Genomic DNA, 15,683 nt, shown 5'->3' on the forward strand with positions numbered 1-15,683 from the left:
CTGGCCCATGTTTGAGTGGTACTCAGTCTCCCTGTTGCTGCTCTGTGCTGCTGTGACTGTTTGGGCTGTGTATCCACTTCCATGCTTTCAATAAAGCTTTTGTTAGCATCTCTCTGAATTGTGGTGGTTCCTAGGTCAGGAAGGATATAGTGTGGACACCATCTATGAATGCTTGGGTGTTTGTGAGGGCTGTGATCATATATCACTAGGGGTGATGTTCACTCAATCAATTGCAGAAAAAGGAGGAGGAGGAAAACTGGATCTGATGAGCTGGTTGGGACTTTCTTTCCCATGGGGCAACTTTCAGTCATCCAGTCATGCCCTAACAAACTCGGATAGGAGAAAATGGTGCCAGCTGCAGAGTGTAATTTGTCCATGAATTTTGTTCCCATTTGCTTTGTGCCCCTCTCTTTTTTACTGATAGGAACTGACAAGTTCTGGTTCTGTGTCTAAAATTAGTAGATTGGTTGTTGTTTTTTTCTCTGTCTCTTTCCTCCCATTTGAAAAGATCTGTATCCTCAAATTAAGACCGTTCTTAAAATCTGTATGCTCAAATTAGGTCTGGCATGATTTAATTAAGACAGACACAAAAGAAGAAACGTACACCAGAGAGAACACTTGTAATGGGGAAATAGGAAGAGGAGGTTGTGTCTTTGCTTTTAATTTGAAGCATGTTTGAGTGAGCCCTTAGCAAACTAATTATCCATTACTAGATTGCTGAGCATCACTGTGTGCCACTATTGTCGTGCGGCCTTGCAAAGGCAGTTACTGGATAGCGAGGGTAAATCAAATAAAGTCCCAAGTCTCTTTGTACATAAAAACAAGTATTTTGTAGGCTTAATGAGAACACAGAGCAACTGTTCAAAAAGCCCTCTTGAACAACTCATGGAAGAATTTTTAGTTGACTAATTTTATGCTGCTTTCCAAAGAAGCCACCTGTGTTTAGGCAAAGCTCTTTGCAAATCTGATGCCTCCATAATGCTATTGCAGGGTAGCACTGCAAATTGGTGTTCTGCATCCAATGGCTTTGGCTCTCCTTGATCATTAGTTCTGTGTTTTTCCCTCCTCTGCATTTTTTTTTTAAACTAACTGAAATCAGCCCAGGCAGTCTTTATGATGAAGCACAAGAAGGGTAGATAGAAGAAATGATGATAATAATCAGTTCAAGTGGAAATGTAGAGAACTGAACTTAACACTGGAAATGCGAGAAGCTGAGAAAAACTGAAATGGACAGATTCACCCATCACTATGGATATCTGCCCACGCTGGGTTTCATTTTTCACAGCAAGAACAACTAGAATACTCTTCCAAAGGTATCATAGATTTGTAAAAGAGTCTTGCGGTTCTGGCAGTTTTATTTTCAGCCCCTTTCCTAATCATCCCTACCACAAAAATTAGTATATTTTTCATGTACTTCCTTCTGAATAAACATACCCAGAAATTGGGTGGTGGTGGTGGTGGTGGCAGCGGCGGCGAGGGGGTGGGTATGATTCAATATTAGGCTAAGGGAATATGGGTTTCTTCCCAAATTCTGTAAAAGTGGAATTCCATAAAGATGAAATGTATGACTTTGAGGCTGCAATTCTATACTCACTTATCTGTGAGTAAGTCCCATTCAACTCAATGAGGCTTATTCTGAGCGCATACCTACAGGATCATACTGCTAACTAGTAAGCCTGGGATTTCCACATGAAATTCAGAACATAAATGAATGAGACACTAAAAATAAAATAAAGCAAATCAAGAAAGGGTGGTAAAATACTCAGGAGAGAATCAAGAGACATGTGCCTTCTTTCCTTTGAATCCATGTTCCAGTCCTGAGAAAGCACAAATAATAAAATGCAGGCAAGCCCAGAAATGAGAAAGGAGAAATTATGGTTTGCAGAGGTTAGGCTGAAAGTCCTGAAGCTGTAAGTGGAAGAGAGGAAACAGCCATAAGGCATCTACATATTCACCGTCTTTCGGAATGCACAACCTTCCATGCCGAGTTGCTAAATTAGTATCCATCCCATAAACATCAAGGTGAAAGAGGGTATTGGTGATTTCAGCTTAAATATAATCAGTGCTGCTTGTGATGAAAAGGCCCTTTCCTGTGCCACAAGGCTTACTGCCCAGAGTCTCACAGTCGCTTGCTATATGCTGTAGGCTGCGTCTGGCAGTATCGTGTGTACCCACATGAATCAAAAGGAAGGGGCTGCAGTCAGTGGACTTGATAAGACTTGGCAGCTTCTTTGTGACATTGTGAATCTTTGCTTTGGAAGACAGCACGCTTCCTGGGAGTTGGGGCAACCTGTTACCGCCACACACTGCTGCCTTTGTCCTCCTCCGTAGGTTGCCACCTACCACCGCCACACATCTCTTCCTCCTCTGAGGAGTGGCAGGAATCGTTCTGTACATTGTATCTTCCACAGTCACTTCAGTGTGTTCTGCTGTCTTTGCTCCTCTGGCCCAGAACCTGTGTCCGAGGTACGGGCATGGAATCAAAGTTGCGTCTCCAGTGACACAGCATGGCTCCAGACAGTCTTGCTTCTGTGTGTCATGTTCCTCCAGGGGTTCATCTTCTGCAACGGGCAATCTTCCTCCTCCCTAGGGGGACCCCCATCCTCATGAATGCCGCTGTTCTGGGATAGTCCACTCTATCAAGAAATTCCTCATCTTGCCTGATAATTCTAAATGTAGAAAGGTGGGCCTCCAGTTGCTGCACCTTTTCTTCCAGCAAGGCAACCAGCTTGCACTTGCTGCAGGTGTAGGTCTGCACATTCTCAGGTAGGAAGACAAACATGGCACAGGTGTTGCCAGTCACTGCTGCATCTCCCTCACTGTCCATGTCTCTTGGTCCTACGTACACTGCGAGGCAATACTCCTGGCTTCCCGCACAAAACGCCCTTGCAGAGGCCTCTGTTCACAAGTCCTAGTCACAAGCTCCTAGAGGCTGCAAATACAGCTGCTGCTGGCTGCTAACTCTTCCCCTCAATAAATTTTTAGACAAGTCAGAAATGGCTGTGGGTTTTTAAAAGCATTGTTGCTGATACTCTAACATCATTTGACTCAGATAAGTTGCTCCTGCTGCTTGCTGCTCTGCAATGAATCATAATCTTAGAATTACAGAACTGGAAGTGACCCAAATGATCATCTAGACCAGGCATCCCCAAACTCGGCCCTCCAGCTGTTTTGGGACTACAACTTCCATCATCCCTAGCTAACAGGACCAGTGGTCAGGGATGATGGGAACTGTAGTCCTAAAACAGCTGGAAGGCTGAGTTTGGGGGGGCCTGATCTAGACCAACGCCTGCAATGCAGGAATCACAGCTAACATGGGTCAGTTTGGGAGCTATGGCTCAGCTTCACCCCACCCCACTCTGGTTATGGATGAGCAACTTGCTCCATTCATTCAGCCTTTGTGTCCTGATGACTTTGACCTGCGACTGGAATTGGGAAATGTAAGCAGCGTATTTCTAACATCAAGAGGTACTGTGTGCATGAGAGGGTTATGAATGAGTTTTGATGTACAGTGGTAATGAGGGCAATAGCGACGTCTAAGAAAGCTGGGTTGCACCAAGGGGAGTGCTCTGAGACCTGACAAGATCTATGCACCATATAAAACTCATTGCGTGGGCTACCCATACAAATTGCTATGTGCAGGCACAACCACAAACGTCCTGCTGTGCGGCACCTTCTCTTGCAGGCTGCCAAATGAGTCCTGCATACCTTAATATCTTTTGTGTGAGAAGTGTTTTCATGCTGTTTACTTTATTAAAGCAGCTTAATTAAATGAAAGTAAATATCTGCTCGCAAAATATATTCCTCCAGTAATCTTCACCAACCGTATTGGCATATGCTTTGTCTTCTCTGCCTTTTTAAAAATCTCCTTTTTCATTTAGGAGAAAAGATGGAGGAGGGGAACCATTCTGCCCCACTGAAAAAGAAATTTGAAGCAAGTTGTTAAATCTGATCTTAATTTATCTTTCTTGGGTTACTTTGTATTTGTAGCAGGATAAGGACCTTGGCATAACTATCATATATTGATATTTATATAAAGTTGGGACAGGCTAGAAAAATTCTAGTAGACAACTATCGTCTTTGTCTCATGATCTTAATCCTGGTGGAAAGGTCATCTTTGGTCTGTGTCCTCACAAAACCTCGCTTTCCCCCTTCTTTTCCACTCATATTTTCACTTCTCAATGTTTTCACTTCACTCTCCACACCCGTCCCCCGATGCCCCTAGGTCCTGGGATTCCAGGCAAAGTGGGTGTGATATGCATAATATCAGCACAGAAAACAATTAACAAGGAGCATGTCATATCCTTCATGTCGGAGGAAGCAGCCCAGGGCTACTATGTGAATTTTTCTCTCTAAATAACACTTAGGGCACTGCCATTATTAGAATATTAATTATAGTAATAGTATCTTTCTTCAGTTATAAATTCCTTGATGTTTCTTGAAGCTAAGGTCATTTGGAAGGAAGCAAAGGAGAAACAAGTGTTACTTTTTCTCAGAGTTTTTGCTGCCTTCGAGTTGAATTAAGGATTGTTTGTTAAGACATTTCGTCATCTCCAGGGAAAGCATTCTCTTGGCCTGGCTTATCTGCATACCACCTTCTAGAAAACTGAAATAAATACGTTGTGGATTCATTGCAAATCCAGTGTGGCAATATTATGTTCTTATTTTTCTAAATGGTTTGAAGGACAGGCAAAGGTTTTGAACAGTGAAATTTGGTTACAGGGGAATATTCTCAAGCAGCCAAATCTCTCTGTTCGGAAATCTTTGCTTGTCCTTCAAATCATTTAGAAAAATAAGGACATAATAGGTCCACATTGGATTTGTGATGAGTCTACAGCCTATTGTTTTGCTGCCTCAAAGGGTGGTTCATACACAACACGGACAATTAGGGCAATAGGAAAGCAGGTTTTCTCATTTCATTTTGTTTTCTTGGATTATTGTGTGTTCATTTCTTTGATAAAATACCTAGTTCAGATAAGCTGCAATTGATATATGCAATGCACATCCATAGCAATGGGTTTAACGCCCACTAGTTTCAATGGACCTGATTTCAGATAACTGTGTCTTTCATAGCTTTCTATGCACAGACTCAATAATGTCTTGAAGTGTGATGTCAATAAATAAATAAACACGTGCTTTTGAATGCATGCTCTCACAAAGCACATTATTTCTAAATGTATATTCCCTAAAAAGATGCATTCTAAATGAGTTCCGTCTTTACATGCACAATTTAAAATGCATTTTAATGATTTTTGGAATGGAAAAAAAAACACTGCAAAATTCAGATAAGTTCGAATTTTGAAGGATGACAACACCCCAGTCCACACATTAGTTCGGGAGGTGCAGATTAGGTTAATTCCCACCTGACTTTGCAAAGAGCAGATTCCTCCAGCAACCTTTAAAAATGGTATGGGTTGTATCTGATGTAGCTTTAAGCAGATCATTCCATTAGTGCAATGATTTCTCCTTGTGCAATGGAACATTATCCTTCTCTCCTTCCCCTGAGCACCCCTACCCTTCTGGAGCAGATCTGAGGATGGTGTGGGGTGAATGTGGGGGAAAAAGAGGGGGTAATTCTGTGGCACTAGCACAACTATTTTTTGGAATACCACCCTATATATGTATAACTAACAAGAGTAACAGATAGGTAGCCGTGTTGGTCTGCCATAGTCAAAATAAAAAAAATCCTTCCAGTAGCACCTTTAAGACCAACTAAGTTAGTTCTTGGTATGAGCTTTCGTGTGCAAGCACACTTCTTCAGATACACTGAAACAGAAGTTGCCAGATCCTTCTATATAGTGAGAAGGTGGGGAGGGGTATTACTCAGAAGGGTGGTGGGAATGGGAGATTGGCAGATAGCTGAGATGAGCCTGCTGACGACTCTTAACGACTGTAATAGGTCTTACAGGAAAAGGCAAGGGGTGAGAAGGTGAGAAATGGCTTAGTCATGTATAATGTGATAAGAATCCAATGTCTTTGTTCAAACCAGGTCTCTCCATGGTTTTAAGTTTGGTAATGAGTTGCAATTCAGCAGCTTCTCTTTCCAGTCTATTTCTGAAATTCCTTTGTAGTAAAACAGCTACTTTGAGATCTTGTATAGAATGTCCTGGGAGATTGAAGTGTTCTCCTACTGGTTTCTCTGTTTTGTGATTCTTGATGTCAGATTTATGTCCATTTATTCTTTGGCGTAAGGTTTGGCCTGTTTGTCCAATATAGAGAGCTGAAGGACACTGTTGGCATTTGATGCCATACACAATGTTAGATGATGAGCAATTGAATAGTCCCGAGATGGTATGTGTGATGTTGTTGGGGCCAGTAATGGTGTTGTCCGGGTGTATGTGGCAGCAAAGTTGGCATCTGGGTTTATTGCAGGCTCTGGTGCCAGTGTCCGTGTTAAGTCTGGTTGTAGTATTATTGTGGGTTAGGAGTTGTTTAAGATTGGGTGGCTGTCTGTAGGCAATGAAAGGTCTTCCTCCCAGAGCTTGAGAAAGAGAACTGTCATTGTCCAGGAGAGGTTGTAGATCTCTGATGATGCGTTGTACTGTTTTAACTTGGGAGCTGTATGTGATGACTAGAGGTGTTCTGTTATTTTCTTTTTTGGGTCTGTCTTGCAGCAATTTCTCTCTGGGTATAAGTCTGGCTCTGTTGATCTGTTGTCTAACTTCATCTGCTGGGTATTTTAGTTCTGAAAAGGTTTGCTGTAGATCTCTTAGGTGAGAGTCTCTGTCTGTAGAATTGGAACAGATGCGGCTGTAACGTAGTGCCTGGCTATATACAATGGACTGTTTGGTATGTTTGGGATGGTAGCTAGAGGCATGTAGATATGTTTGTCGGTCAGTTGGTTTACGGTATAAGGTGGTGTCTATGCGCCCATCCTGTATTTTTATAGTAGTGTCCAAAAAATGTATTTCTTGCATAGATTGATTCATTGTAAGATTGATTGTGGGGTGAAAATCATTAAATTTTCAAAAATTAACAAGAGTAATTTAGCATCCAATGTCGTCTTGTCTGTGTCTGGCTAGGGAAAGCTCTATTCTAAAGTCATTCTAAAGTCATTTTCTTTACAGTCCCTATTTCCTAAAGTCATTTTCTTTACAGTCCCTATTTCCTTCCTCTGGCTTTTAAAATTCACTCTAGCTGTTGCTTATCCCAGGGCACAAAGTAGCCTGGTGGATCTCATGTTTCCAGCAGTTCTTCTGATCTGGCAATTGAAGACTCTGCATGGAGCTAGTTAACCTTTTATTCATCTTTTGCCAACTCTTGCAAAGCAGAAAGCAGAAATTTGCTCCAATGGGGAGGGGGGAATCTTGTTCTCTTGTCAGGTTAACTTGTCCTTGGTGTAATTGCTTCTCACATCTTTTGCTTAGGGTAGCCATATTTCAAAAAGTGAAAATCCAGACACAAAAGTTGTTGAGCTTTTTTTAATTTTGCAAAAATTACATTTTTTTAAGCCACTTTTAAGGAAAATCTGCCAGATTTTCCTCAACATTTCCACCCAGTCTGTGGTATTCCATGCATGTACCGGAAATTTCGGGCACATGCCAAATCTATATCTGTCTTCCCACATTTAATTCCTTAATTTTTTAATTATACTTATATTCTGCTTTTCAGCCAGGGTTGTCTCCCAAAGTACTTACGGTGATGGCAATTTATCACCTTTCCTGGAGTTATTTCTTCTGGTAGGTCAAGGAAGCCCTGCTGCCACTCCACAAGAAGTACGTGAGAAAGAGTGAGGGTGATAAAATAAACTTAGATGAAGACCGCTGCTGACTGCTGCAGGCAAGTGTTTTATGGGGCCCCTGACTCATGCAGGTGTGGAGTCTCTGATCTGTCTCCAAAGGAACCATATAAAAGGGACCCTGGATGTACATACATCTCCCTACACTTACATCTCTGCCACAGATGTACTGCATGGGGTCCTGCATTCTTTAAATGGCTCCCTCTCCCAAACCAAACTGAGACAAAAGGAAGAGGAATTAAGGGCACGAGACAGAGCCAGCTCAAAGAAAGAGAGCCGTCTAGGTTTGGGAAGGCTAGATGGTAGTGTCAGCATGACACATTTAGAGGAACTGATGCATTTCCATAACGGAGAGGAATAAAGTGGCCAGCCACATATTGGAAGGCAAGGATGTGGGGCCCGAACTAGGTACCCCAGCAGAAAACCAGTCCAGTGAGTGGCATGGACCTGAGAAACTAGCCTGGTGAGCTATATGGACTCCAGGAGCCTTGGGTTCAGGCTACTAATATGTGGCAGTGGGGAGCAGTAGACTTTCAAGAAGGCTGTAAGGAACATCTGGAATAAAGATGTGGTGGATATAGAAGCCAAACACAGAGAGAGAGAGAGAGAGAGAGAGAGAGAGAGAGAGAGAGAGAGAGAGTGCATTGAAATCCCCAGTGATCCTCCCCAGGGTCTGATTCCCCACTCCCAAGTTTCCAGTGTGCTGGATCTTTTCTCTTTCTTTCTTGATCTTAGCTGGAGCAAACTGAGGAAACAATGTACTGCAGTAAGAAAGTATTGCTTAGAAAGCCCTTAAGACTTGAGTGAGAAGGAGCCTCTGAGTGTAACTGACAACTGACTGATTTGATTGACTGCTTTTGGAGGACTGGGGGTGGGGGTAGAGACAATGTCCATTGTTGCCAGACGAGCCTCTGAAGACAGCCAGTATTTCTTTTTTTTCAAGAGTGGGCAGCATCTGCCACCAACAAGCTTTCTCCCCTCCTGACATTCAGGGCTCTTTGATATCCACCCACTCATAGCTGCTGCTGCTGCTGCTGTGTCTGTTGTATTGGACAGTGGCCTTCTGCTTGACACTGGCCTTCTCATCTCTGAAGACAGCTTGAGGCTGTTTGCATAAGGATGAAATTTAGTGCGCCGAAAGATTTATGAGGAGCCCAGGTAGCAGCTATGTCTACTCAGCATGCTGGATTGCTCTGGGAGCCATAATCGCCCCCAGCATATATTAAAAATGGTCTGCAATGAATCCCTGTCTATAACAGCAAAACTTTGGAAGACCTTATATCATTCAGCTACTCGGCTAGCTGTCACTGGAGCTCCAAGACAGGGAAATCAGGCTGTACCAACAGAATTTGACCCTGCCACATAGCTGTGAAAGGCACAGAAATGTTGGAATCCCTAACGCAGAGCCATGTGGGGTGTCCAACCTGCTGGCTGACAATTCAGTTTTATTTCAGTCAGCAATAAGCAAGATCTGCTCTTGTTAAATGACCTAATCCTGCTGCCTTCTATCCTTTAAAGAAACAAGATTGATCACTTATTAAATGACATGCACTGCCAATCTAGCAGGAGTTGAGATGGTGGTGGCCTTATCTTGTCCATTGATAGGTGATTCACGTATAAATAACCATTTATCAATGCAGCGTCACATCTCTACCACTGCAATCCTAACCAATCTTAATGGGGAGCAAATCCTATTTCAATAAAACACTCTGTAACTTAGGGACCAAAAGCAAGAGAGAAATTAAGGACTTGTATGTTACACTTTCATTTTCACCCTCTCACACCTTGGAAAGTGCACCTATAGACATATAGGGCTAGGGAGGTCCCCACCTGTGACCATGGATAGTTGCTGCCAGTCAGTGTAGACAATGGTGAGCTAGACAGACCTTGGCCCAGTCTCTCCGCCCCCATTGTTTAGCCCAGACCCTAAGGTCCAGCTCCAAGGGCCTTCTGGCGGTTCCCTCACTGCGAGAAGCGAAGTTACAGGGAGCCTAGCAGAGGACCTTCTCTGTAGTGGCGCCCGCCCTGTGGAACGCCCTCCCATCAAGAGTCAAAGAAATAAACAACTATCTGACTTTTAGAAGACATCTGAAGACAGCCCGGTTTAGGGAAGTTTTTGATGTTTTATCATGTTTTAAATATTCTGTTGAGTGGCTGGGGAAACCCAGCCAGATGGGCAGGGTATTGATGATGATGATGATGATGATGATGATGATGATGATGTTCTGACTCAGTAGAAGGCAGATTGCAGTGTTCTTATGGTTATACTTGGCTTGTCCTATGCAAGGCATCCACAAGGATTAGAAATATTCAGAAATTATTAGATGTTTAGTATGACTTGGAAGCAGTTAGTGGTTTCATCTGTTTTCCTGTGCAATTCCTGGCTCTTAGGAAAGAGCCAGCACAAACACCTGGCACCCTTGAGCAGCTGTCAGGACCCCAGTGCTTTGCCAGAACCCACTGCTGATGCCTGCCTTCAGCAACACAGCAGTTCCAATTTTGCCACCCATGAATACCAGGTGCAACTGTTCTTCCAGCATTAATATTATTGAAAGAAGCAATGGGCTTGCCCCCTATTCTTTCCAGTCCTTTATTAGCTTGTTGCATCCTTCATCCAGCAACTTGAGCTAACAATGGCGTTTCATTCAACATTAATTGCAGTTTCTCTCAGAAGGGATTTCTGTTAAGGGCTTAATTCATCAAGGAATAGCTCACCCTGATGAACTAAGAAACACTCCTGATAAAATTCCAGGTTAGCACGTGAGGAACACAGTGAGTGTTGGGTGGAGCCATACCTTTCACCATAACCTTCTCAAGGAGCTATACAGTTTAAGATGCATTTCTGAGAAATGGGGATGAGCAAACTCTGATTTTCCTAGTCTGGCAATAAGCCAGCCAAAGAAAAGAATAGATCTCCAGGCCCACAAAAGTATGTTTTATTGAGCCCATAACATTTTTGAACTAAATTCTTCTTCAGGGGCACTTTTAAGCACAACCAGTTTATTTCTTTAGTGTCTAAACATTGATGCTATATCTATCTATCTATCTATCTATCTATCTATCTATCTATCGTCGTCGTCGTCGTCGTCATCATCATCTATCTAATCTTTCATGTATGTGTATGTATAAAATGCAGCACTATTACAGAATTCATATTCTAATGTTAGACTCCAAATTCCTTTAAATTTCATTTTTGAAATACCGTACGTCTTTGAGGGGGGCTCTTAAAATATACTTTATTTCTTCTGTTTCTCTCTATTTCTGCCCTTTGCCTAGCCAGCAACCTGTGTGTTTCACTTAAAGCATGGGGCAGATCTAGGTAGCAGCCAGGATCTTTGTTGGAGCTGTGTCGAACCCTGCTAGGTTTTTTCATGACGATCTTCACTCCCTGTAAAAGAGACATTCTTTTTTCCTCCCTTCTTTGCTTTGCTCCTGCTTCTTAAGACTTTAGAAAAATCTCATACTCACTCCCAGTGTATTGGTACTCTCCGCACACAATATCCCATCTTGGCAGGGCTTTCTGGAAAGACCATGGGGCCATGCAACATTGAGCCTTGGGATCTTGTGTGCACTGAGTCCTGCACCCTTTGGAATGCATGTGGAATGCATCTATTGCTACAACACCCATTGTAATTTTGGTACTTTTTCTTTTCATCATTCCCCATCCCCTGCCTTGTGTGACAGCTTGCCTAACAAGCAGTTGCTATTATTATTATTATTATTATTATTATTATTATTATTATTATTACATTTTACCAAAGCAACTCAAAGTAATTTACAATAAACAGGCATACATTCAATCAGCATAAAACAAAACAAAGAAAAATTTCAATGACAACTTTTTTAAAAAAAGGAGATAAAACATCCCACTCAGGGAGGCCATGGATAATTAAAAGCCAAAGGTTTGGCACAAATAAATGTTTCTGCCTGGTACCCGGAGTTCTGTTTTTGCTTGAGTTCTGGAGAATTCAAAAGCTTGGCACTTATTTTGTGACAGTTTGATTGGTCCTAATAAAGAATATTGGCCAACGGTGGGCTTTGGGATTTTCAAAATAACTAAATGTTAATTCTTGCCGATCAATTGTAAGACAGCAATGAATGCCAGACACAATGAATGTGACTGAGCAATGTGATACCACCTGCCTATTGACTTGAGCCAATAAGTAATCCAAGTTCTACTGCACAGTCATGTCCCTAATTGTATCCTGGCTCTAGCTATGCTCTCAGCTAACATTCACATTTGGTTTTTGGGCCCCAATCCTGCTATAACCTTACGATCCGCTTGGCTTGCTTGCTAGGCAGCCCCCACATCTTTAACTATTAGATGTGGCTGATGCAGCATTGTGCCAAATGACAACCCCCCACTGTCAAGACTGGGTCTGGTTTTAGCTTAAAGGTAAAGGGACCCTTGACCCTTAGGTCCAGTCGTGGCCGACTCTGGGGTTGCAGCGCTCATCTCGCTTTATTGGCCAAGAGAGCCGGCGTTTGTCCTCAGATAGCTTCCAGGTCATGTGGCCAGCATGACGAAGCTGCTTCTGGCGAAACAGAGCAGCGCACGGAAACGCTGTTTACCTTCCCACCAGAGCGGTACCTATTTATCCACTTGTACTTTGACATGCTTTTGAACTGCTAGGTTGGCAGGAGCAGGGACCAACTCTGGGGTTGAGGCACTCATCTCACTTTATTGGCCGAGAGAGCCGGTGTTTGTCTGCAGACAGCTTCCGGGTCATGTGGCCAGCATGACTAAGCCGCTTCTGGAGAACCAGAGCAGCCTACGGAAACGCCATTTACCTTCCCACTGCAACGGTACCTATTTATCTACTTGCACTTTGACATGCTTTCGAACTGCTAGGTTGGCAGGAGCTGGGACCGAGCAATGGTAGCTCACCCCATTGCAGGGATTTGAACCGTCGACCTTCTGATTGGCAAGTCCTAGGCTCTGTGGTTTAACCCAGAGCGCTACACCATAGCTTAAACAATGCCAATCACTGTGTGTCTGGAACTCTATAGCAGGATTGGGGATCCTCAGTTCTGGGGGCAAAATGTGACCCTTCAAATCTCTCCACCTGGGCCCTCTGCCCAGCCACACTCCTTACAGATCCAGCTTATTGAGTTTTGTTGTTTTTTCTGTCCTTAACTCTTATAATGCCTCCTGTTTCTTTGGATGGAAGATAGTGAGAGGTATGTGAGTGTATGTTGAAACTCACCTACCGTACAAATAGAAAATTTTAATCCATTGCTTTGCTGACTTTTGCCTCTGACCCCAAGGACAGCTGGCAAGTGGCCCCTGAAAGAAATGTAGCTCTCAGGCTGGGGAAAAAAAGGCTTCCTACCTTTGCTCTATATAAGATTTGGTCACCCAAATTACAGTTATCTATGAGAACCATTTAAATCACTGCAATGTATTCTGTGCCTGACTGGGGAGTATCCTGTTTATTCCTTCCTCCTCCTGTCATCGGCAATAAGTCAGGATAAAAGAAAAGTTCAAGAAACATTCTTGCAGATTGGCATGCATTTTAATAAATAAATACACACGCACACACACCCTGTAGATTTGTGTCTTTGATGCAATCACTGCTTGGGTTTCTAGTTTGCAGCTCTTTTTTGGAGCAGTGAAAGTTGCTAATTACATTATTTGCACAGAGCAGAAGGGGAAAGAGAAAGGGGGGGGGAGCCAACAATACAAAAATGAACTCTTGCTTAAAAGTCACATTAAATACTAGGAAAAGGAAGATCATTAAAGAAAAGTAATACCCTAAATAAAGCTAATGTACTCCCTCTTGTTCCAATGAGCTTCTGAATAATGGATAAACAAAATCTTCATCTGCTTTAATTAATTTCATTTCAAAATTAATTCATCCCAACACAAAATTAGCAGGCAGTAAATGGACTTATTGCTCAACAGGTCTAGAAAATATGTAGAAAAAGTTGTTGAGAAAGTGGTACGGACAACAAAAGCTGGCCTTTTATGCCCCTGAGTGGGAAAAAGAGTTAATTAAAGAACAGTTAAGGAGCAGCCTGTGTTCCACTTTTTAAAAACTATCTCAAGTTTTTTCCCTTGTATATCTCACAGTTTATACAACTCTCTCATGTGATGATAATTATCATAGTTACTGTGTTGAAGGGACACCTGATTCTACATATTTAGGGCTGGCCCTATCATAAGGTAGAATGAGTTGCCTGCCTTGGGTGGGGGCAGGTAGCAGCCAGATGTTGGGGGCAGAATTGTGCCCTTAGATTAATGACTTGCTCAACAATTTCCCACTCATAGCTGAGAATCTCCAAACTGAATCTCCCTTCAGCTCATGCCCTTTGGCTCACTCCTCCAGGCAAGCTGCAAGTTTAAGTACCATTTGCTCCCCAAGCTAGTTTGCTGCCTGCAGGTGCAGTGGAGCATACTGCCTTGTTGCCAGTGTTAAAGTGAGATTCAACAGCCAGTCCAGGCAGCTTCTGTACATGGAATGGGAGGGGATACCATCTTGTCTATTGCTTCAGGCAGCAAGATGCCTTAGGTGGCCTTTTTCCTCTGGCCTCATTAGTCCCCACCACACATTGGGTAGAATTGGTTTTCTCAGCCAATTCTTGATATTGTTGTTGTTTAGTCGTTCAGTCTTGTCCGACTCTTCATGACCCCATGGACCAGAGCACGCCAGGCACTTCTGTGTTCCACTGCCTCCCGCAGTTTGGTCAAACTCATGCTGGTAGCTTCGCGAACACTGTCCAACCTTCTTGTCCTCTGTCGTCCCCTTCTCCTTGTGCCCTCCATCTTTCCCAGCATCAGGGTCTTTTCCAGGGAGTCTTCTCTTCTCATGAGGTGGCCAAAGTATTGGAGCCTCAGCTTCATGATCTGTCCTTCAAGTGAGCACTCAAGGATGATTTCCTTAAGAATGGAGAGGTTTGATCTTCTTGCAGTCCATGGGACTCTCAAGAGTCTCCTCCAGCACCATAATTCAAAAGCATCAATTCTTCGGTGATCAGACAAATAAAATTCCCCCTGTATGGGGATGCTTCTGTTGTGGTGGTGAGATATTCTTATTGAGAGTTTTGAGATATTTACAGTGAAATACTGTTCTCCATCTGCCTTCCCATTTAAACAGTTGGTGTCACAGTATATCATATCAGTAAGCTACCATTTTTCCATGGCTCTTTCCCACCCCCCATTCTTTCAAGTCACTGATATGAGCCATGTGTCTAACTAAACAATATAAACCACTCCATGTTGGTAAACCACTCCTTGTAAACCACTCCAAGGTTTCTTTGTTTTGTTTTTTACAATCAACTGGTCTTTAATTTTTATGAAATAAATAAATAAATAAATAAATAAGATGCACCTTCCAAAATGAATGAGTAGATCAGAACTCAATCATCCTCTGGGGATCTGCCAAGGGCAGCTGATCTTTCAGATTTGGAGATGAGAAACATGCTTATGGGTGAAGTCTATGGGTTTTATTGGTTGTCCAGGAGATATTAGACATAAAGCTACCAAGCTAGATCATATTAATGCATAGCAAAAATAAAGTATATGGCTACCTTTCAATATCATAATTCTTCTTCCCCTTTGGTTGCTAAGATTTTCTTCCTAGGCATGACAGCAGTTCGATCCTCTAGTGGGTGGAGCTGGTTGGCCCATAGCACCAACTTATGCCCCCACATCCATCGCTTTCATCTCTAGGTCTCTCTCTCTCTCTCTCTCTCCCCCCCCCCCGGTGATACTATGATTCTGTGATTCCAGCTCTCACAATGATAGCCTTCATCTTGCTGAGTAAGTCACCAACCAAAGTTCCTAAGGCCCTTCCATAATGATAAAAGGGATGAGTAATGAAACTGGCTTGTTTGTTTGTCCTGACCATTGCCTTGGGTCACAGCTTATGACTCCTGGCCCATCTTATGCTGCTGCCCAGCCCTGGTCCTGGGTCTGTCTACAGTCTTATTGAGATTTCCCCCA

Source organism: Podarcis pityusensis (assembly GCF_964106645.2).
Source record: "Podarcis pityusensis genome assembly, chromosome: 10".
Taxonomy (NCBI): Eukaryota; Metazoa; Chordata; class Lepidosauria; order Squamata; family Lacertidae; genus Podarcis; species Podarcis pityusensis.